Below are 24,524 nucleotides of genomic sequence, written 5' to 3'. Positions count from 1 at the left end.
CAGCAAAGACAGAGATCCTAAGGATGGGAGAAAACTTGAGGCTACAAGTGTGGGACCTGATGTTAGGCCCTGAGGATGCCAGCTGGAATATTTTTTTCAAAATTTTGCCGGAAATCTGTGATTGGCTCAAATTAGTTATTTTGGTAATAATATATGTTATAGTCTACAGTTACTTTTCTTACATTTTTTTCAAATTTCTGCTTATTGCCTACTAGCTAGTAAGTCAAAATAAAAGTTGTAACTATAGACTAAAACAAATAGTATTTCTAAAGTATACTGGTCACTGTTTCAACTGACAATATGCCGAGAATGTGTAATTATTTTTGAAGCAGAGGAGAGCTCCCATGCATGTTAATGTTGATGCCATATTATTGGCCACAACTAGAAGTCTGTTACGTAATGGGGGAGATGTTCTACCTTCTTCCCTATGACAAAGGAGAAATATACTTCACTGGTTAACCATGGTAAAATCCACAAGAGTAGGAAATTTGTTAGCATTTTCATTAAATTATCATTGGTCGGAACTTGCAAGGTCTGTTGCAATTGGTCGGCGAGACTGCGACGCTGGCAGGACCAGCTAAGTTTTCTAGAGGAGATTATGAAAGCAACTTATTCTTGGGACATCATAGAGCTGCGGAGCAAGATGTCTCAAACTTAGTGCAGAAGCCAGATACCAGGAGTGAACCGATGATCCTGAGGCATTACTGCAGCCATCTGCTGCTCTCATGCATAGCTAGTGTGACAATCATGGGACGTATTTGCATACACCGAGATGAGGCGAGCGTGAAGCCGTCTATTTTCCATCAGGGTTTCGTTTTCCCAATCTAACTTTAACCTCTAGCTAGTGGGACCTGCTATTCACTTAGGCGACAGTGCTGGTTGGGACCTTTCTTTAATTTTTTCTGAAATACATATCGTTTGTGTCGTGTATACACCCACCTGTGCCAGGGCTATACCACAGGTTTTCAATGCCATGTTTGCATAACAATTGATTATAATCTTAATTCACTGGATAAAACACTTTTGACGTCTTTTAGTTATAAATTAGATTGTTACAGTGAACCTTAATTTCCTTTCACATTTTGATGGATCTGTTATTAATATGTCCATAAGGAGAGTGGTACCCATACTTTCATGGCTAATTGATCCACCCTAGTAATTTTCATTAGATAAGCCATTATCAGTTGTGCAACCTTGTTTTTTTTTTTAATTCTCTTGATCTTATGTAGAGTTATCCATCAATTTAGATCACGGGGTACAGAGCCCGTAGCATCTCAGGGTTATGCCAGATTGCTCAACTGGCTCCTCACATATCCTGTTCTACGCTACTTGGCCTACACGAAGTATCCTTTGACTTGTTAGGACTATCTGTGATCACACATCCAATAAACATTTCAATATCTTTCCTCCTACATAGCCGGTCAAATAATAGTCTTCCACTTATTCAGCACAAGGAGTGTCCTGTGCTCATATAAGCCTACGAAGGTCTCCTGTGGTATCCGTTCCCAGTCTTCAGTGAGAACCCATGAGAGTTCTTGGACAGTCTGTGGTGGAACAGGACGACCGCGAATACCTCTGTGAAGCACGTCCACACATACTCGATGGGGTTTGGGTCGGGACTCATCGTTGGCCACTTCATTACTTCAATGTCCAGGCTTCGCAAGACATCGCTACCCCGACTTTGTCATGCATGAGAAGGAATTCAGGTCAACCACCGTACGCAGTAGCCACCACGTGGTGCAACAGGAGCTGTTCGATGTACTAAGAGGTGGTAATGAGATCACTGACAACGACAAAATCCATACAACCGTCAACAGTGATGTGACCCCACAGAACCTTGGCCGAATCTGATGATTTCCTGGACAACGTGTGGCAGGTACCGCTCAACACAGCGTATCCACACACGAACCCAGCCATTATCTTGTGTCACAGGAAATCTCGAATCGTCTTTGAATAACGCATTTCGGCAGTCACGAAATTGCAAGTTGAAACGGGAACGGCACAAATGAAGGCGAAGTGCGACGTGTTGTCATGTGAAGCGAAGTACTGAAACAGGACGCCTGGATCGTAAGGTCCTTTCTCGTAACCTATTCCTTACAATCTGATCGGATACAGTGGCTCCAGTGGACCTTCAGAATCGTCTTGCAGTGCTGTGGTGGTAGCTGTACGATGCCGCAACGCACAGTCACATGCCGAACTCGCCTTGTGTACTGATCAATCTCCCCGCGTCGTGTTCGCAACCTATGGATGACGGATGGAGAGACCATTGGCATCTGCAGCAGCACGATGGAAATTCCATCGTTCTTGGATCAGATAGACCGTCCTTGCAAACTTGCACTGCATTAAAATGTTGCATGTGCTTTGTTGACTACTACGTCCACAAAGGACAACTGCTGTCTGTTTACCTCACTAGAGAACACTGGGACATCGGTACCCACTTCCTTCTGAGGAGTCAGCTGATACCGTAATACTTAACACAGCAGACAGATTGTAAATGACATCAGTTGCAGCATACAATGAAAGTGAAGATCTCAAGCTATTAATAATAACACTGCTATCGGCTTTATCACAATATATATTACATATCGGACACTGATACACATGTTCCCAGAGTTCTTATGAGCAATATATACACATATATATATATGTGTGTGTGTGTATGTGTGTGTGTATGTGTGTAATCGCTGTAATCGTTAATACGTTTATTCCCCTGTGAGACAAGATGGTAAATGCTTTCATTGAAAAATGTTTTCAGTTGCCTGTGGAACCGTAATTGTACCCAGACGTGCACCTCTTCATCCGAAGTGAATTGACGGTCATGAATGTCTTTCTTCAGGGCTTCAGACATATGGGAATCACATGGGGACAAATCGGGACTGTATGGAGAATGTGTAAGGGCTCCCCAGCGAAACTTCTGCAGCATAGTCGCCACCGTGTTGTCTCGCAGTGGGATAAATGTATGAACAGTTATGGTGATAGTGTAGCTCTATGCCCTTAGGACTGCTTGTCTGAAATTCCAAACTGCAATGCTATCTCGTGGCGAGTTACCGCGTAGAAGGTCAAGGTCATCGATGCAGCAGGTGTCCTGGTCGCGAATGTAACAGTACGTGTCTGACATTCGTCAGAAAATGAGGACGGAGCAGCGAGAATTCGGACCCAAAAAGCGAAGATTGTTCGCGAGTTTTTGGCCACCAAACGGGTCACAGTCCTGGATCACCCGCCGAATTCGCCGGATTTAGCCCCCGCTTATTTCTGGTTGCACCCGAAATTGAAGTAGGTATTTCAAAATTACACCGATAAGCTTCGAGGGTTTGTAGAAGGTGTATCGAAGAACAAAATGAGGTTCAAATGGCTCTGAGCACTATGGGACTTAACATCGATGGTCATCAGTCCCCTAGAACTTAGAACTACTTAAACCTAACTAACCTAAGGACAGCACACAACACCCAGCCATCACGAGGCAGAGAAAATCCCTGACCCCGCCGGGAATCGAACCCGGGAACCCGGGCGTGGGAAGCGAGAACGCTACCGCACGACCACGAGATGCGGGCCACAAAATGAGGACAGGTACCCATGTGCAGAAACGTCATCCAACGACGCTACAGAGCGTCGAAGTTACAGGTGCTGGAGCCTTTATAGGTACGTGTATACAGGATAATGCCGTGATTTTGTTACAGACTTTCGAGCATGATGCAGAAGGACAAATACATAAATTCGAAGCAAGGGACCATGGTCCGGAAAAGGATGAGTCGAAAGGTATACGCAAAAATCTCGCTGATACCTCTGACAGTGGGCCTCTTCTACCGCAAGCTCTTTGCTTACAATGTTTTGAGAGGAAGTAGTATGGACCAGACAAGAAAAAAATACCCAGTAAACATAGGTTCTAACATGCCACCTAAGGAACTATCAGCACTTGTTCATCTTTGGCACCGTGAAGCAGGTCTTCTCTATTGAACAAGTACTCGTATCTCTTTAGGTAAGCGTTTTAAGCCCATTTTTGCTCCATAGTTTTGCCTCGTTTTGATCTATACTGCCAACTCTGAAAGTTGCCTACGCTACACTCTTAGTAACAACAGTACCGATACATACATACCCTGGCACATATATAAGAATGATTTGCGCTTATTAGTTTCAACTCTTTCTTTCTCAGCCAGGGTCCCTTACTTTCAATTGATATATTTATCCCCCTCCACAATCCCTGAAAGTTTGTAAGATCGTCACAGAATTACCACGTATATTCGTACATATACAGGCGCCAGAGTCTGTAACTTCGAAGCTCTGTAGCTTTGTTGGATGACGTTTCCGGACACACGTTGCTATACTCATTTTGTTCTTCAATACACTTCCTACATCCCCTCGAACTCTGTCGTCGTAATTTTGAAACACCCTGTGTGTGTGTGTGTGTGTGTCTGAAAAGTTTGTAAGGGTGTTGCAGGGTAGAGTGTGCTCATAAATAATGTTAAGAAAAAAATTCGATACCTTGCGCCGTTTATCACTGGAGTTAGCCAATCAAATGGTTTTACACACAAACTGAGATGGTGTCGAAAAATGTGTTTCTCGTTAGGTTTCCTAAACCCAGAGAAAAGAGCTATTCAAAAATTGGACACCGACCGGTAGTAACTATTGAAGCAAAGGCAAAGGCTCGGCAATCTCATGGGCGATGATCTACGCCATGAGAACAGCTGACATTAATTGAGTGATGACCAGCAGTCGGCATGGGTGCATGAAACAAGCGCCTGCGACATAATTAGACACGTAGCAATGTTTGCTGAACGGCCGCACGTGAACAGTTTACAAACTTAGACGTTTCGGGAATGCTTCCATCCTTGGCCCCAAAGCCAATGATCATGCTCTTTTGGACGTCAGATAAATCGCTCCATTTCTGCACTGCGACAAGGACTGCAGTTTATTTCGCCCCCTCTCCCTGACCGACACGCTACAGGTACTCTCCACTGATAGTCCTGCTACCTGCCATCTGTGCGCTGTTATTGCACGTTGACTTCAAACATCAGCGGTGATCACATTAAAATGATTTGTTTTGTAAATAAGAGAACAGACGATCCCGGTCGCAACTGCTCGTTTCGTTAGAAATACACTGAAATGATAAAAGTCATCGTATACCTCCTAATATCGGGTGCCACCTCATTTTGCCCAGCACAATACAGCAGTTCGACGTGTCATGGATTCAACAAATCGTTGGAAGTCCCCTAAGAAATATTGAGTCATGCTGCCCCAATATCCGCCAATAATTGCGAAAGAGTTGCCAGTGCAGGATTTCGTACATGATCCGACCTCTCGACTATGTCCGATAAATAATCGATGGGATTCATGTCGGGCGATCATTCGCTCGAATTGTCCAGAATGTTCTTCAAACCAATTGCTAACACTGTTGCCCGGTGACATGGCGTATTGTCATCCAAACAAAATCCATCTTTGATCGAGAAAATGAAGTCCGTGAATGACTGCAAATAGTCTCCAAGTAGTCAATGATCGGTTCAGTTGAACCAGAGACCCAGTAGATTAGATATAAATAGAGTCCACACTATTATGAAGCCACTACCAGTTTGCACAATGCCTTGCTGGCAACTTGGGTCCATGGCTTCGTGCGATCTGCACCACATGCGGACCCACCCATCAGCTATTAGAAACTGAAATCGGGAATCGTCTGACCAGGCCACGGTCTTCCAGTCATCTCGCGTCCAACCGGTATGGCCACGAGCCCAGGAGAGGAGCTGCAGGTGATGTCGCGCTGTTAGCACAGACAGTTGCATCTGCTCCCATAGCCAATTAACGCCAAATTTCGCCGCACAGTCCTAATGGCAAACGGCAAACGCCGCTGCTCTCGGACGTTAAGTGAAAGCAGTTGGCCACTGTGTTGTCCGTGGTGAGAGGCAACGTTGAAATTTGGTATTCTCGGCACACTATTGACTTTATGGATCTCGGATATTGAATTCCCCAACCATTTCCGAAATGGAATGTCTCATTCGTCTACCTCAAACTACCATTACGTGTCCAAAGTCAGTTAATTCGCGTCGCGAGGCCCTAATCATGTCCCAAACTTTTTCATACGAATCACACGAGTACAAAAAACAGCTCCGCCAATGCACTGCCCTTTTATACCATGTGTGCGCAATACTAATGGCATTTGTGTGTGAGCATATAGCCATCCCATTACTTTTGTCACGTCAGTGAACGACTGCACTGATGAGCTAAAACATTAAAACTAATTGCTTAATGGCTTATTTGGCCGCCTTTGAAAATTAAATCACTGATTCTGCTTGCCAGTCAGCCGGCACATTGTTGGAAGGTTTGTGGAGGTATGTGGCATTAGATGTCTACGCTCAGGTCATGTAATCCTCGTAAACGGGGCTCTGATTTGCGCACGCGGTGATGGCGCCCGATAGCGGCCCAGATGGGTTCCATAGAATTTACATCAGGAGAATATGGTCTCTGAGACATCAACGTGAGTTCACTATAATGCCCTTCAGACGACTGTAGAGTGGTTCTGGTTCCGAGACACGGACAATTGCACTGCTGAAAGATGATATCGGCGTCGGGGCAAACATCGGGAATGAAAGGATGTAGGTGGTTTGCCGCTGTCAGCGTATCTTCCATTATTAGCACAGGGGCGATGCAAGCGCAGGAGAATGTCTCTCCTACCATAGTACTGCTCCCACCAGCCTGCTTCCGTGGTGCGCTGCGCGTTTCGAGCCACCGTGTGCCACGATAACGGCATCGGTGAAGACGACCAGCAACATAGCGTAGAAAGAATGTGATTCACCCGAAGAGCCGACACGTTTCCATTGATCGACGGTCTAATGTCGATGACCCCATGCCCACTGCAATCGTAATTGACAATCTCGTTGGGTCAACATGTGAACACGTAGAGTGGTCTGCTGAGGATCTCCATGTTCAACAATGTACAATGAACAGTGTGCTCCGAAACATTTGTGCGTGCACCAGCATTGTGCTCTTTCGGCAGAAATGCCACAGATCATCATCCATCCTACTTTACAGAGCCTCCGAACCCCACGTTCTATGAAGCGTCGTGGACGTCCAGACACTCAGCGCCTAGTCGTAGCTTCACTGTCCTTCTACCTCTTCCCGTAGGTGCTAACTACAATAGAACGTGAGCATTACACCAGCTTCGCCGTTTTCGAGATACTCGTCCACAAGCTCTGTACGATAATAATCTGTCCTCTGTCAAAGTCACTTATCTCATTGGATTTCCCCATTGGCGGCCAATTTCTTCGCTAGGGTGATCCCTCGTCCTTGTCTGCAGCGCTTATATACTACTGTCACCGCGTCACGTGTCCTCAACGCCACCAGGAGGCATCCTTCGTCGCGGTGGGCAGTGGTCATAATGTTTTGGCTTATCAGTGTATTCTAGCAGGAGGCAGTCGCTGGCGACCAGCGGCAGAGTTGCTTCGCCATCAGCAGTTCAGCTCGGGAGCTGAAGGTGACCCCGGCCGCCGCTGGCAGCGCGGCCGCTCCGCGCACAGCTGGAGGCCCGCGAATGGCCCGCCGACAATGGCGGCGAGCGGCGCGCGGCGCGGCACAAAGCGCTATCAATCTGGCGCATAATGTAGCGCCGAGCGGCGCCGCGGCTATCTCGGGCCGCCATCAGCCGCCGCCGGCCAATTTGTCCCCCGCGTGTGCTGCTGAGCGATGGAGCCGCCACCATCACAGAGCCCAGCCCGCTCCTACATAATTCGCGGCGAGACGTGCTTCCGCGCATGCCGTACGTCTTTCGCCTCCGTGATTGAAGAACGGCATCCGGTAAAGTAGGAGGTTCCTGTTCCGAGCACTCCTGAGGCGACGACGCGCGAACCAGCAATTCCTTTGTCGCTCTCCTCGTAAGTTATAGTATACTTGGTTCTACTATAACTACGGTTCCCTGGAGTTGATACACTCCATAAATGATTTAGTAAATGGTAGGATCAACAGTAGTATCGGTAGGGAAAGAAACATAAATGAATGTGTGTGAGAGGATTACAGCGTTTTCTAGCACTAAATAACAAAGCAGAGACAGTTTTGAAAATTACCGAACAATCAGTTTAATAAATCATGTATGCAAAATATTAACACGAATTCTCTACAGAAGAATGGAAAAACTACTAGAAGCCTACCTCGTGAAGATCAGTTTCGATTCCGGGAAAATATGGGAACACGTGTGGCAATGCTAACCCTAAGACTTACCTTCAAAAAATTGTTCAAATGGCTCTAAGCACTATGGGACTTAAAATCTGAGGTCATCAGTCCCATAGACTTAGAACTACTTAAACCTAACTAACCTAAGGACATCACACACACCCAAGCCCGAGAAAGGATTCGAACCTGCGACCGTAGCAGCAGCGTGGTTCCGGACTGAAGCGCCTAGAACCACTCGGCGACTGCGGCCGGCAAGACTTATCTTAGAAGATAGGTTAATGAAAGGCAAACCTACGTTTATAGCGTTTGTAGTCTTACAGGAGGTTTTTCACAATCTTAACAAGAATACCCTTTAGAAATTCTGAAGACAGCAGGGGTAAAATACCGAGAGCGGAAGGTTATTTACAACTTGGACAGAAACCAAAGGGCAGTTATGGGAGTAGAAGGACCTAAAAGACAAGCAGTGGTTGAGAAGGGAGTGAGACAGGGTGCAACCTATACCCGATGTCACTCAATCTGTACACTGAACAAACAGTAAAGGAAATCAAAGAAAAATTTGGAGTAGTAGTTAAAGTTCAGAGAGACGAAACAAAAACTTTGGGGTTTGCCGATGACAGTGTTATTTTGTCAGATACAGTAAAGGGTCTTGGAACTGCAGCTGAACAGAAGGATAGGAGATGAATTTCAACGAATGCAAAACTAGTATAATGGAATATAGTGAATTAACCGAAGTGATGCTGAGGGAATTGGATTAGGAAACGAGACACTTAAAGTAGTAGATGAATTTTGCTATTTGGGCAGCAAAATAACTAATAATGGTCGAAGTACAGAGGACACAAAATATAGACTGGCAATGGTAAGAAAAACATTTCTGAAGGACAGAAATTTGTTAACAACGAATTCAGAGTTAAATTGGGGCTCTGAGCACTATGGGACTTCAAATCTGAGGTAATCAGTCCCCTAGACTTAGAACTACTTAAACCTAACTAACCTAAGGACATCACACACATCCGTGCCCGAGGCAGGATTCGAACCTGCCACTGTAGCGGTCGCACGGTTCCAGACTCAAGCACCTGGAACCGCTCGGCCACTCCGGCCGGCTCAGAGTTAAGTGTTAGGAAGTTTTTCTGAAAGCATTTGTCTGTAGTGTAGCCATGTATGGAAATGAAAAATGGAAGATAAATAGTTTAGGCATAAAGAGAAGAGAAGGTTTTGAAATGTGGTGCTACAGACGAATGTTGAAGATTAAATGGGTAGGTCACATAACTAATGAGGAGGTACTGAACGGAATTGGGGAGACAAGAAGTTTGTTACATAACTTGACCAAAGGAAGGGATCGGTTGTTGGGACACACGCAGACACATCAAGGAATCACCAGTTTAGGGGAGGAGGGTAAAAATCATAGAAGGAGACCAAAAGATGAATATAGAAAGCTGATTCAGAAGCATGTTGGTTGTAGTAGGTATTTGGAGACGAAGAGGTTCTCACAGGATAGAGTAGCATGGAGAACTGTATCAAACCAGTCTTCGGACTGCAGACCACAAACGGTTCTAGGCGCTCAGTCCCGAGCCGCGCGACTGCTACGGTCGCAGGTTCGAATCCTGCCTAGGGCATGGATGTGTGTGATGTCCTTAGGTTAGTTAGGTTTAAGTAGTTCTAAGTTCTAGGGGACTGATGACCATAGATGTTAAGTCCCATAGTGCTCAGAGCCATTTGAACCATTTTTTTGCAGACCACAAAAACAACAACGTGATGAATTTTTACTACAACATCCCTCTGTTTCACATTATAAATCAACAATTTTCAAACAAAACCTGTACTAAACATTGACAGTTTCAATTTTGATATGAATAATGTTTACTCTTAAGTAACAGACCGGAGGACAGCTGTACGGAACAAAAATGTTCCCTAGATTACCTAATCATTTATACAGGGTGGAGAAAAATTGTGTCACGAAATTTTAACCCGAGATAGCTGATGCCGGTAGGAACCAAAATTACTAATGTTGTGTAGGTCGACAAGGCACAATTTTTAAACTACGGAAACTTAGCGACACGCGCTCCGATTGGCCCCGGGATTGCCCTGTTGCCGGATGCTCTGGACAACGCATGGCCGCGAATGCTTTGCCTGCCGGAGATCGCGATGTATCCAAGGCGGCCCGCACGCTCGGTGGTAGCGCGCCAGCCTTCCATTCAGGGGCCTTGGGGCGAATCCGCCGGGGTCCAGAAACATCCATTGTAGTTTCATTGTAAGACGTACTGGAAACAAACCCGTCAACATTTGTCAGTTCGCGTACAGAAAGTCTTTTACAAATTGTGTCGGCCCTGAAATGGGTATTTTTTGTAGCTAGGACATTGTTTACTTAAAGCACACTCTGACGCAACACAAGCTTGTTAAAGTCGAACGGTGTTTTGCCGAACTCTTTCAAAGATTCCTGGCATTGCCCTGATGTGATTGGCGGCATGTTGAGTGCGATCCATTAATTCCTCTTCGTTTCTAGGTGGTTCGCGTCCGGGTGGGTGACCTAGAACCTTGAAGAATCCACACAGGAAAAAGTCCGCTGGCGTGAGGTCTAGTGATAGCGGGGGCGATGTTCTATGAGAACCTCTGCCAATTACCCGGCCGTCGAAGAGTTCATTTAAATATCCGCGCACAGCACGACTGTTACGTGCGGGCGCTCCATGATGCTACAATTACATGCGTAGCCGCATGTCCATCGGAACATCTTCTAGCAGGCAGGGTAGAGTTTCTTGCAAAAAGTGAAGGTAATTCGCCCCAGTAAGTCGAGGAGGTAGACAGACCGGCCCAATCAGACGGTCACCCACAACGCCTGCCCAAACGTTGAGCGAAAATCGTTGCTGGTGTCCGTGGACGTAACGTGACGTGAGGATTTCCTCCTGCCCAGTAATGAACGTTTAGAGTACTGTAGGGGCCATCCCGATGGGAGGTGCACTCGTCGGTAAACAAAACAATAACGGTGGTGTCGGGATCCCGTGCAACAAGTCGCAGAAACCACCAGCAAAACCCTAGCCTGTGTTTATAGTCCGCCTCAGGATTTAGATCTTGGACAGGGTGGAAACTAACTGGATGCTGGCCGTCATCCCTCAAAACCTCCCAGACTAACCGATGAGTGACCCCCACGTCGTGTCCAACCGCTCGAGTACTCGTAGATGCTTCCTCGGAGCGCTCGAGAACAGTCTCTTCAAATGCAGCATCCCGTCGTGCTCGAGGTCTTCCAGCACCACCATGATATCTCGCTAACGAGCCTGTTTCGCCAGGTCGCCGGTGAATTGCTGTAAACGTTTGTGGGTGTGGATGGCATCTTGCTGGGTACCATTCCTCATACAACCGTCGAGCTTCATGCGCGTTACCGTCGGCTAGTCCAGAAACAAAAACCATATCTCGTTGTTCTTCAAACGAATACTGTGCCGCTAGGCTTACTGTATGACTAAATCCCAGCTTACGTGTGTGTGCTCCGAAGCGAAGCTTACGTGTGAATGCCTCTGGCGTGAGGTGGAGACAAACAGCAAGACCTATTCGACACGTGTGCTTATCACGTTGGGGCAGTAAGGGGGCGAGAGACATTTGTTCAAATGGTTCAAATGGCTCTGAGCACTATGGGACTTAACGTGGGACATTTGTATGTGTGAAACGACAACCACAGCGCTGTCCGTCAACCGACGAAGGGCAACAGGGCAATCCCAATGCCAATCGGAGCGCGTGGCGCCAAGTTTCCGTAGTTCAAAGATGGTTTGTTGTCGACCTACACAACATTGGTAATTTTTGTTCCTACTGGCATCAACTATCCACGGCTAAAACTTCGTGACATAATTTTTCTCCGCTCTGTATATCCTCACTTGTTTTCTAAACGGATCACCACTTCCAGTGTTAAGGGGAATTCAGTAAGACACTGATCACATACATAAAGAAAACGATCGTTGTGAGGTAACGCCCGGTAGGTACGCAATACATCATACGTAAAAGCAACGCGAGTACGATTTTAACTGACCAAACCCTCTAGGAAAACTACCGTAGTCTCTACTTATGGTAACCCACAGTAGCCTACGGAGTTTTACAACTCGTAATTGGACATGGCAACTGGCATTCAGGTGAAAACCGTTCGCCCTGTCGATCTCTTCAAATTTCCGTCTTGTGAAATTTATTTACAGCAGTAAAGCCTAAAGAGTACATCAACTCTGCATCACTCAGCGTGGCCGGCCGCTGTGGCCGAGCGGTTCTAGGTGTTTCAGTCTGGAACCGCGCGATCGCTACGTTCGCAGGTTCGAATCCTGCCTCGGGCATGGAATTGTGTGATGTCCGTAGGTTAGTTAAGTTTAAGTAATTCTAAGTTCTAGGGGACTGACAACCTCAGATGTTAAGTCCAGTAGTACTCTGAGCCATTTGAAAATGTTTTGACATTATTAGAAACGTATCGAGAAACTGACTTTGACCCACCCATACTAGCACACAGTGCAGGAATCTGGGATTTACGTGACTCGTGCACCTGCTAGAGGGGACAAAAAACAAACGAAAACACAAGAAAAACGCACACTACTCAATCGTCTCCAGTTCAAGACTCGTGAGAGAGCAACATACACTTACATTCAAATGGTTCAAATGGCTCTGAGCACTATGGGACTCAACTGCTGAGGTCATTAGTCCCCTAGAACTTAGAACTACTTAAACTTAACTAACCTAAGGACATCACACACATCCATGCCCGAGCCAGGATTCGAACCTGCGACCGTAGCGGTCGTGCGGTTCCAGACTGTAGCGCCTGTAACCGCTCGGCCACTTCGGCCGGCTACACTTACGTGATAGAAGTCATGAGATATCTCCTAATATCGTGCCCCAACTCCTTTTGCTCGGCGTAGCGCAACAACTCAACATAATATAGTTTTATCAAGTCGACGGAAGTCCTCTGCAGAGATACTGAGCCGTGCTGCCTCTACAGTCGTCCATAATTGCGAAACTGTTGCCGGTGTAGGAGTCTGTGCGACAACAGACCTCTCGATTATGTCCCCTGAATGTTCGATGGGATTCACGTCGGGCGACCTGGGTGGCCAAATCATTCGCGCGAATTGTCCTGAATGTCCTTCAAACCAATCGTGAACAATCGTGGTTCAGTGTCATGATGCATTGTCAACCATAAAAATTCCATCGTCGTGGTCCGCATTTACTTTGAAAGGGTTTGGTGGTAATGAGTCACTCCTCTCGTGTACGACATACTCTGTGAATGAAGCCTGTTCTTCCCAAAATTCAGATTTAATGGCGAAGTCGGTATTCTGAATGGGATCTGTATCTGACCTTAACTACCAAAAGCCACTAGCAAAACGTTTGCTTTGGACAACTACCAGACACAGAAATATAGGTTGGTTGTTCAAATTTATTTAAATACTGATTAAATACACTATGTAATCAAAAGTATCCGGACACCCCCCCCACACACACACACACACAAAGAACAAACGTTTTTTATATTAGGTGCATTGTGCTGTCACCTATTGCTAGGTACTCCTATCGGCAACCTCAGTAGTCATTAGACATCGTGAGATAGCAGAGTGGGGCGCTCCGCGGAACTCACAGACTTTGAACGTGGTCGGGTGATTGGGTGTCACTTGTGTCTTACGTCTGTATTCAACATTTCCACACTCCTAAACATCCCTAGGTCCTCTGTTTCCGATGTGATAGTGAAGTGGAAACGTGAAGGGCACGTACCGCACGAAAGCGTACAGATCGATCTCGTCTGTTGACTGACAGAGACCGCCGATAGTTGAAGAGGGTCGTAATGTATAATAGGCAGACATCTATCCAGACCACGGCACAGGAATTCCAAACAGCATCAGCAAGTACTATGACAGTTAGGCTGGAGCTAAGAAAACTTGGATTTCATGGTCGAGCGCCCGCTCATAAATCACACATCACGCCGCTAAATGACAAACGACGCCTCGTTTGGTGTAAGGAGCGTAAACATTGACGATGGAACACTGGAAAAAGGTTGTGTGGAGTGACGAATCACGGTACACAATGTGGTGATCCCATGGTAGGGTGTGGGTATGGCGAATGCCCGGTGAACGTCATCTGCTAGCGTGTGGTGGTGTTTCCCATGGAGAGGGCATGCGCCCCTTGTTGCTTTGCGTGGCACAATCACAGCATAGGCCTACACTGATGTTTTAAGCACCTTCTTGATTGCCACTGTTGAAGAGCAATTCGGAGATGGCGATTTCATCTTTCAACACGATAGAGCACCTGTTCATAATGCACGTCCTGTGGCGGAGTGGTTACACGACAATAACATCCCTGTAATGAACTGGACTGCACAGAGTACTGACCTGAATCCTATAGAACTCCTTTGGGATGTTTTGGAACGCCGATTTCGTGCCAGGCCTCACCGACCGACATCGATACCTCTCCTCATGCAGCACTCCATGAAGAATGGGCTGTCATTCCCCAAGAAACCTTCCAACAACTTACTGAACGTATGTCTGCGAGAGTGGAAGCTGTTATTAAGGCTAAGGGTGGGCTAAAACTCTACTGAATTTCAGCGTTACCGATGGAGAGCGCGTAGAACTTGTAAGTCATTTTTAGCCAGGTGTCCGGATACTTTTGATCACATAGTGTAGATTGCTAAAAAAGGCACCACCTCTGAGATGGTTATATGATCGAAATAATTCAGTATCCTCATACTGGATAGAAAGACAAAATATTAAAATTTTACTGATCTTATCAAGTGAAGATAAGAACCGAATAATTTTAAGGAGCCTGACTAGGAAGCAGGGTTGTGCTGTGAGATATAACACTTGCATGTTAAGAAATCACTGAACTTTTGTTTCTGAATTAAAACATACGAGGATATTAAATAAAACACAGTTGCCTGGAATGCTGATGCTTAACCTTCGACACATGATATCTTACCTATAGTAAGAACACAGCCTCCACATGAGGAACCAAATTTGCTGAACAATGGGTAGAATTGAAACGTCCCCTTAGAAAAATTAGTGAATTCAAACAGCTAAGCAAAACTGAACGTACTCAGACATTTCTCTCTTTACTTATTCTGATCATCACTAAACTGACACACAATATTTTTAGCGCAACGCAATCTGACTTTTAATAATCCCTACAAAAGAATGGCCCTGACTAACAATAACCTATACCTTTCATGAATCACTTACCTCACAAAAATCTTCGTTACTCGAACTACTGCAATACAGGGAGCACCGCTACTGCCAGCTAAATAAAAGATTCAAACTACGGAAGGCACTAACTACTGATAGGCATTGTTAGCAAATGAAAGATTTTGATACAGACCAAACAATGTATTTACCTTAATAGTGTTCAAATGTCATAATATATATATATATATCAATTCATGACATCCAGTCTTAGAAATTTACTGTCTCTGATGGACACACGTCCAGATCATCAGCTCTCAAAACTCCGCCATCTCTCTCCCCACATCCACCAATGCTGGCGGCTCACCTCCAACTGCGCAACGCTATGCGCTGTTAACATCCAACTGCCCACCACTACAATAGCGAATATTACAACAATGCCAACCAGCCACAGACTGCACACAGCACAGCCAGTGATTTTCATATAGAGCGCTACGTGGCTTTACCAACATAAAAACCTAAACAGCCCACTTACAGAATTTACTTGGTGCACAGACACATGAACATTCACACTGACTATCCATACAGCAAAAGGGATGGAATTTAGTAGAATGCTTTCATATTCTACTTTTAAGTACTATGAGTCAGAGAGTATCTAGTTTTGTCGGTCAGCTTCAAAGGACAAGGCCCGTTTCAGGAATTCGGTAGAAATTCACTAATTTCACGGTACAGTTACATAAAAAAGTTGTGATTCTTCAGTTTCTCCCGGCGTATTTGTTGCTCGAACAGTCCACGGGTATACTGCCGGTTCATAGTTTCCAACGGGCACAATATTTTGGCAACCAGACATGTCGCCATCGTCAGTTGCGCTGACGAACAGTTCGTACAAACATTCAAAATTCTGAACAATATGAGAATCGTACGGAATCAGATTTGCCATTGCGACATTTCTTCGCATGAATCTCACTAGGTAAAGAAACGACGTGGTTGAAGATTTCATGTGATGGCAATAATTTCGCACGCAAACCATGCTTAACGGATAACTTTCCCGAAAACTAGCGCCTGCAATCGACTAAGAATCAAAACACAAGACAGGAATTTCACCGAAAACATTTTCAAATAATTTTTCCATTCTTTTATTGCCTTTTCTTTCTTTGTAATTTATTCACCATAAAAATTAGTAGACGAATAAGGACGTCATTGATAGTTTGGAAAACAATCGTGTAGTAATCTCCTATGGACATGAGGAGACAACCGGAAAATAAAAATAAAAGAAATATAATTGGATTTCGAAGTGCGAATCCGCGACGCTAGCCACGGTGCCACTTATTCGACTGAAGTATTTACTCGCTAAAAGGCATGTAAAGTAACACATCGACTGTTTTTTTCTCAGAACAGTTCGGTATCTACGGATAAGCCGAAACAAGTGTCCGCTTATTTGGACCCCTCTTCTACTGTGCGAAGTTTCTGGGAAATCGGCTTATGGCAGCCACCGTTCTCTCCTCGATAGAAGTCAAAAATGGTTCAAATGGCTCTGAGCACAATGGGACTCAACTGCTGAGGTCATTAGTCCCCTAGAACTTAGAACTAGTTAAACCTAACTAACCTAAGGACATCACAAACATCCATGCCCGAGGCAGGATTCGAACCTGCGACCGTAGCGGTCTTGCGGTTTGAGACTGCAGCGCCTTTAACCGCACGGCCACTTCGGCCGGCCGATAGAAGTCACGAAGGTTTCAACTACCGCTATTATTATGTGCCGTTTAATTATAACAAAACATACCAAGAACGACGCGTTTTTCATAAGTCTTCAACGTGCCGTTGACTTGAAACATCTATCATAATACCTAAGTTACGGCTCGCAAACTATCAATTAGCCGGCCGCAGTGGCTGAACGGTTCTAGGCGCTGCAGTCCGGAACCGCGTGACTGCTACGGTCGCAGGTTCGAATCCTGCCTCGGGCATGGGTGTGTGTGATGTCCTTAAATTAGTTAGGTTTAAGTAGTTCTAAGTTCTAGGGGACTGATGACCTCAGATGTTAAGTCCCGTAGCGCTCAGAGCCATTTGAACCATTTGAAACTATCAGTTATGGAATCCAGTATGTCCTCCCACAACCAAAAACCCGATAGCGGTACAAGAGGTCTTCGGTAACTGCCTGTGTTGTTGTGGTCTTCAGTCCTGAGACTGGTTGGATGCAGCTCTCCATGCTACTCTAACCTGTGCAAGGTTCTACATCTCCCAGTACTTACTGCAAACCACATCCTTCTGAATCCGCTTGTTGTATTCATCTCTTGGTCTCCCTCTACAATTTTTACCCTCTACACTGCCCTCCAATACTATATTGGTGATCCCTTGATGCCTCAAAACATGTTCTACCAACCGATCCCTTCTTCTAGTCAAGTTGTGCCACAAACTTCTCTTCTCCCCAATCCTATTCAATACCTCCTCATTAGTTACGTGATCTACCCACTTTATCTTCAGCATTCTTCTGTAGCACCACATTTCGAAACCTTCTATTCTCTTCTTGTCCAAACTAGTTATCGTCCATGTTTCACTTCCATACATGGCTACACTCCATACAAATACTTTCAGAAACGACTCCCTGACACTTAAATCTATACTCGATGTTAACAAATTTCTCTTCTTCAGAAACGCTTTCCTTGCCATTGCCAGTCTACATTTTATATCCTCTCTACTTCGACCATCATCAGTTATTTTGCTCCCCAAATAGCAAAACTCATTTACTACTTTAAGTGTCTCATTTCCTAATCTAATACCCTCAGCATCACCAGACTTAATTCGACTACATTCCATTATCCTCGTTTTGCTTTTGTTGATGTTCATCTTATATCCTCCTTTCAAGACACTATCCATTCCGTTCAACTGCTCTTCCAAGTCCTTTGCTGTCTCTGACAGAATTACAATGTCATTGGCGAACCTCAAAGTTTTTATTTCTTCTTCATGGATTTTAATACCTACTCCGAATTTTTCTTTTGTTTCCTTCACTGCTTGCTCAATATACAGATTGAATAACATCGGGGAGAGGCTACAACCCTGTCTCACTCCCTTCCCAACCGCTGCTTCCCTTTCATGCCCCTCAACTCTTATAACTGCCATTTGGTTTCTATACAAATTGTAAATAGCCTTTCGCTCCCTGTATTTTACCCCTGCCACTTTCAGAATTTGAAAGAGTGTAGTCCAGTCAACATTGTCAAAAGCTTTCTCTCGGTCTACAAATGCTAGAAACGTAGGTTTGCCTTTCCTTAATCTAGCTTCTAAGATAAGTCGTAGGATCAGTATTGCCACACATGTTCCAATATTTCTACGGAATCCAAACTGATCTTCCCCTAGGTCGGCTTCTACTAGTTTTTCCATTCGTCTGTAAAGAATTCGCGTTAGTATTTTGCAGCCGTGACTTATTAAACTGATAGTTCGGTAATTTTCATATCTATCAACACCTGCTTTCTTTGGGATTGGAATTATTATATTCTTCTTGAAGTCTGAAGGTATTTCGCCTGTCTCATACATCTTGCTCACCAGATGGAAGAGTTTTGTCAGGACTGGCCCTCCCAAGGCCGTCAGTAGTTCTAATGGAATGTTGTCTACTCCCGGGGCCTTGTTTCGACTCAGGTCTTTCAGTCCTCTGTCAAACTCTTCACGCAGTATCACATCTCCCATTTCATCTTCATCTACATTCTCCTCCATTTCCATAATATTGTCCTCAAGTACATCGCCCTTGAATAGACCCTCTGTATACTCCTTCCACCTTTCTGCTTTCCCTTCTTTGCTTAGAACTGGGTTTGCATCGGAGCTCTTAATATTCATACAAGTGCCAGAATGAGATTTTCACTCTGCAGCGGAGTGTGCGCTGATATGAAACTTCCTGGCAGATTAAAACTGTGTGCCCGACCGAGACTCGAACTCGGTCCCGAGTTCGAGTCTCGGTCGGGCACACAGTTTTAATCTGCCAGGAAGTTTCATATCAGCGCACACTCCGCTGCAGAGTGAAAATCTCATTCTGGAAACATCCCCCAGGCTGTGGCTAAGCCATGTCTCCGCAATATCCTTTCTTTCAGGAGTGCTAGTTCTGCAAGGTTCGCAGGAGAGCTTCTGTAAAGTTTGGAAGGTAGGAGACGAGGTACTGGCAGAAGTAAAGCTGTGAGTACCGGGCGTGAGTCGTGCTTCGGTAGCTCAGTTGGTAGAGCACTTGCCCGCGAAAGGCAAAGGTCCCGAGTTCGAGTCTCGGTCGGGCACACAGTTTTAATCTGCCAGGAAGTTTCATACAAGTGGTTTTCTTTTCTCCAAAGGTCTCTTTTATTTTCCTGTAGGCAGTATCTATCTTACCCCTAGTGAGATAAGCCTCTACATCCTTACATCTATGCTCTAGCCATCCCTGCTTAGCCATTTTGCACATCCTGTCGATCTCATTTTTGAGACGTTTGTATTCCTTTTTGCCTGCTTCATTTACTGTATTTTTTATATTTTCTCCTATCATCAATTAAATTCAATATTTCTTCTGTTACCCAAGGATTTCTACTTGCCCTCGTCTTTTTGCCTACTTGATCCTCTGCTGCCTTCGCTACTTCATCCCTCAAAGCTACCCATTCTTCTTCTACTGTATTTCTTTCCCCCATTCCTGCCGTTTGTTCCCTTACGCTCTCCCTGAAACTCTGTATAACCTCTGGTTTAGTCAGTTTATCCAGGTCGCATCTCCTTAAGTTCCCACCTTTTTGCAGTTTCTTCAGTTTTAATCTACAGTTCATAACCAATAGATTGTGGTCAGAGTCCTCATCTGCCCCTGGAAATGCATTACAATTTAAAACCTGGTTCCTAAATCTCTGTCTTACCATTATATAATCTAACTGAAATCTGTCAGTATCTCCAGGCTTCTTCCATGTATAGAAGCTTCTTTTATGATTCTTGAACCAAGTGTTAGCTATGATTAATTTGTGCTCTGTGCAAAATTCTACCAGGTGGCTTCCTCTTTCATTTCTTAGCCCCAATCCATATTCACCTACGACGTTTCCTTCTCTCCTTTTTCCTACTACCGAATTCCAGTCACCCATGACTATTAAATTTTCGTCCCCCTTCACTATCTGAATTATTTCTTTTATTTCGTCTTACATTTCTTCAATTTCTGCCTATGACGTCAAAATGACGTCACATGCGCGTGAAATGGGATCAGCAAGACATACGGGTGCTGTGGCGTGCATCACAGCATCTGACTCCACACATCTTACGAGTTCCAACGCCCGACTCCGGCGGCTAACGAGATACTATTTCAGACAAGTTTAATAACTCTTAAATCCGCCTTTGAATGCAAGCTTTCGATAACACATGATAAAGTTAAGATCTTTAGTGGGTACCTTTTTGCTGATGTATTGGTTTCCCGCAAGTTCCGGACGGAGTCGAACATTCGCGATGTATGTCGGGCAAGACAACTAGTGTGACGTCACAATTTCGTTGCGCGGTGGGGTAGGGGGGGGGGGCACATGGAGGTATAATAAGGGAAGATGATGCTACAGCCTTACGCAGTACGTCGCTTTGTAGCCGGCGCCGCTATGTTAATGTATCCAAACCATTAGCACACGATTGCTTCTTGTTCTTAATTTCCGTCGTGTGCACGGAGCATTTGTTACAATTAGTAAATGACGCAGCACTTTTTCGAATAATACAGCATCTAGTAGGCATTTTAGAGGATATTCTGGCCTTATGTGCCCATTTGATTCAGTGAATTCCGCTTCGTTAATGCAATTTTCTAGGAGAGAAGTACATGATATATAAAGGCTGCTTTTATACTTGGGCATTTTTCTCAGTCGGGGCTGACAAAGCTGATGTTCGGTCAATGTCCTCTCCTGAAAGTGCTGAAGAACGTATTTTGCCATGCTCGATTGGTTTCTAGTCTTTCCTTCACACAGCGTTCACAGAAGAGATTTTCAAGTTGAACTGATAGGAAATCTAAGGTTCAATGAAGAAAATAAGACCTCTACAGTAAAAGTAACCAGCGAAACTAAAATTCGTATGTCTAAAAGAAACTACCGCTTGAACGAGTCCACTTACGAATGAAATGTCTATCCTTTATGCTTCAGACTATAATCATAGCGGCTAGTACACCTGTAAATGACACAAGCTGGCAGTTTTTATCGAAACGTTTCCACCAGAAGCTAATGTTTGGGCATACTAACATGGCAGACGTCTGCCTCAAGCGGGGCCAACGAGAGATATGGGTCCTGCGTCGAACTTCTGACGACACACTAGTAGGCTTGTCCGCCACACTTCGCGAACGCTCGGCTCGTTCCAGGGCCCACGGGAAATCAAAATTTAATTGAAAAGGTACCCAATAAAGATCTTTACTTTTTGTGTAGTATCGAGAGCTTGCATGCATTATAAGCGCAGTCAAGAATAACTCAAGTCGTCTGAAATAATTACTAGCTTCCTGCTGTTAGCGCTCGTAAGACATGCATTGTCACGTCCTGTAACGTACATGCGACAGCCTGTCTTTCTCGTGGACCTCGGCTCCAAGTATGTGACGTCATGACAGCTCTCCTTATTATACCTCCATGGGGGTCCGTGTTTCTCGTGGACCCCAAGCACAAGGTCTTGTGAACTGCAGGTTACCCCGCTCGCCCGAACTGCTGCTGCCCTCAGACGACTCCAGGAAGAGCTGTCAAGTCAACACCAGCGGCCAGCGGGCTCTCAGCCGGCGACGGTCCGCGCGCTGGAGGCGGGCAGCCCGTTTAGGCGGTGACGTATGACGGCGCGCGGCCCGCGGCCGGCCATTCGTCAAGCGCCGGAAGGCCGGCAAAACAAATGCCTGCCGCGGGCGGTCGCGCGCGTCCGCTCGCAACACGGCCGCTTCCTTCCTCCCTCCTCCCCCCCCCCCCCTACATTCTCGCTTCTTCCTTTCCGCTGTTCGACCGCGCCTCAGATAACAAACAGCTTTCCTCCTCTAAACACCCCTCTGTCGGACAGCGCCACGCAAGTGCCGAAACGTCCCTCTGTCAGGGGCCGAGGAGAAGACGAGGCTTTTCTTTGTACTGACGTGAAAGAAATGAGGTGATAAATTCTGGGACACAACTCGTTTGATTAAATTTAAACAAGGCGGCAGCATACACGACTGTTGGAAACACGAGAAAGAATAAGCCGTAAACGAGATCCACAAATACGGACGTACTGAGAGAATCGTTCCGCAGGGTGCTGTCTAAACTGAACAACATTAGATCGAGCGCCAGGTCTCAAAACTTCCATCGCAGAAGGAAGGAGCACGATATAAACGACCTTTTGTCTTGTGTTTGTAATACTGCTCGTAGGATAACGTTATCAAATTAGACTCACTCCCGAATATAGATCTGTGACACATGTACTTTGAAAATGTGACTGTTGGCGACAATGTTAATATATCGGACTGCTGATTGAAAGAAATGGTGTTGGAATCGTCGAGAACCTTCCTGCTTTTCCCGTGGGATGTCAGTCATTATAGGTGATTCCTGGGATTTCTCATAGAGAAAGCCAGTGTTCAGTACTGAACTTGATCGTCATGAGTCCCTAACGACTATTCTCTTAAGGGACTTCAAATTTCAGGATAACACAAATATATCCGTCACTAATGGTCTTGTCGGTAAACCATGGTTCACCTGAAATATATGTCCAACAAGCCTTTACATAGAAAAAGACTACGTGTATAGAAACGCAAAGCGTATTGGTAATGATAGCTACGAGACTTTACTGAATTTTGTGGAACCCTCTGTGAAAATGTAGAGCATTCATCTAAGCATGGTAAAATAAAATGTTAGCCATATGGAAGTGCTTATGGCGACGAAATGATCGAACGCCGATAACTTTGTTCTTGTTGGTTGGTACCAAAGGAGGCATATCGACCGTGTGGAGCAGTTCATAATTGCCATTAGCCGGCCGGTGTGGCCGAGCGGTTCTAGACGCTTCAGTCTGGAACCGCGCGACCGCTACGGTGGCAGGTTCGAATCCTGCCTCGGGCATGGATATGTGTGATGTCCTTAGGTTAGTTAGGTTTAAGTAGTTCTACGTTCTAGGGGATTGATGACCTCAGATGTTACGTCCCATAGTGCTCAGAGCCATTTGAACCATTTGAACCAATTGCCATTAGTTGAGAAACCTTAGTTTTTCGGACTGAAAAAGGAGAGGGAAGGAAATCAGAAGGGTCGTTCTCAAAGAAACTATTCCGGCATTTGCCTTAAGCTAGTGGGTTTCAAACATTTTGAGTCACAGCTCCTTTGACCTGGAACTAAACACCCGCGGCTCCTTTAGCACATCAGATCCATCACGATGTATTGGATTAGTAAACTGCAATTTTTAAAATAAAATAATAAGGGTAGACATTCCTTTTTACTGTTGACATATATTTTAATCAGTTTTTAATGTTATTATATCTTTATTCTTGCAAACGAAATCGATGAGAAGGACGACCTTGTTTCTTCATCATTAGTTTTCTCAAATGTTGACGCAAGATCAGAATTTGCTACTCGTATCTTTTTCTCCGCGTTCATTAAAGAACTATATTGCGTGTTGATGACTGTCAATGCAGAAAATTGTACCCTACATAGTAGTAAGTAGTATGTTGCAAGAAGTATCGAACTTCATTGGACCTTGTTACCAATTTGTGCATACTCCTACTTCAAAATCTAAAATTCAAGCAGTGATGAAACGAAGTTCGATTTCAAGGTGAATTTTGAAGAAATGTCAATAAATTACTCTTGTTCTTCAGTGGTAAGTTATGATGGCTTTTCGCACTGAGTGGACCTTTGATCCAGTTGTACTGATCAACTTTCTCAGGAAAGTACTTGAGAAAGTAATCAATGAGTTCAGTTAAATGATCCGCAAACACAGACTTCAATTCTGCACTCAACGGAAAGTCGTCGTCTTCTGAAACCGTATAAATAGCGAGGAGAATGTAACGCAAATATTTCTCATCCAGCATTTTCTTCGTCAATGGCAATTTCTCTGAAGGTTGAAATTCGGACTAACAGTTGCAGAATGTAGGTCCCATTACCTTCAAAGGATATTTTGAACAAACCGAATTTTTCTCAGAGAGTGACAAAGATACGGCGACCTTCAAAACAAAGTCACTGCATACGAATTGCTCGGAACTTAAAGTAATGTGAAGTTCATACACACGTTTCAAGATAATCCAAATGCAGCCCGCTATAGCTACAATAATAAATTAAGTAAATGCACTGGGAATCACATCAACGCATGTTTTTTGAAAATATCTCGGCTTAAATA

Source organism: Schistocerca serialis, chromosome 5 (assembly GCF_023864345.2).
Source record: "Schistocerca serialis cubense isolate TAMUIC-IGC-003099 chromosome 5, iqSchSeri2.2, whole genome shotgun sequence".
Taxonomy (NCBI): Eukaryota; Metazoa; Arthropoda; class Insecta; order Orthoptera; family Acrididae; genus Schistocerca; species Schistocerca serialis.
Note: the sequence above shows the minus strand (reverse complement) of the source record.